The sequence below is a fragment of the Rhinolophus sinicus genome, chromosome 17 (genome assembly GCF_057876585.1).
Source record: "Rhinolophus sinicus isolate RSI-liver-muscle chromosome 17, RSI-T2T, whole genome shotgun sequence".
Classification (NCBI taxonomy): Eukaryota; Metazoa; Chordata; class Mammalia; order Chiroptera; family Rhinolophidae; genus Rhinolophus; species Rhinolophus sinicus.
This window is the reverse complement of record NC_142517.1, coordinates 62215745-62216794: the sequence shown is the minus strand read 5'-3', so window position 1 is coordinate 62216794 and position 1050 is coordinate 62215745.

Below are 1050 nucleotides of genomic sequence, written 5' to 3'. Positions count from 1 at the left end.
AGCTCAGTGCCATACGCCTCATCCACAGGCATGTAAATACCTTAGCCTCATGTCCAAGCCCCAACCCTGCAAACAGTCACCTTTGGCCATCCTTAATGCAAACTGTGGCACAGTCCACCCTTGGAAGGAGAGAACCATGAAAGAGGACCAATCAGGCCCTGGAAGGAGATTTGGAGCTGTAGAGGCAGGAAACTTGGGAGTTCCAGATACCTAGGGGTGGTTTACGAATGGATATATTCTTTTGACCACGTGGACTCCTCATTTTGTGGAGATGGGCACAGCTGGAGGAAGGCCAGGGTAGCGCCCTCTTGCCCATATCCAAGGGCAGTACCATATGAGACAATAGCGTGCTTCTTTCAAGAGGAAGACTGCTGGTTACAGTAGATGAGTAAGAAGTGTTCTACGCAAGAGGTTGAAGATGTGAGGGTCAGAAAAGTTTGGAAGTACAGAGAACCATGGATTTCAGAACAAGCAAGGGATGCATGGTGAGATTAGCTGGCCTCTATATTGCAGATCTCTGAAGTCAAATCTGGGCACAGTCACAATGGATTCAGATCTTATACGAGCTATTCTCTCTGCACAAAATACTCTTCTGACCCTGTTCCCGATTTGCTTTATCCCTTCTTTGCCTACCTCTTACAAATTCTTCAGGTCTCAGCTTGAGTTTCACTATCTTAGGCCTTCTTCCCAACCCTTGATTAAGTTATCCCTCTCCCCCTTTCATTTTTCCAAAGAATCTGCAGTTCCTCTTTTGCTATACCCAATCACACTTGTTAAATTGTTCATAGCTGCCTTTCTGATTATTCAGGTTGAAAGCTTTATGAAGACATCTGTCTTGTCTGGCATCATATCCCCAGCACCCAGAAAGTAACTGAGACACATCTGGTGGTCAAGAAATATTTGGTAAATCAATAATTTGGCCTCATCGTGCTTTCGTGGAATTGCTTGATATAGCTGAATCCAAACAGGATAACAGTAGAATATCAGCCCTTTGATGTCCTTCCACTTCAAATCATTTCATTTTATACATAACTTTTCAAAGCCAGTTAC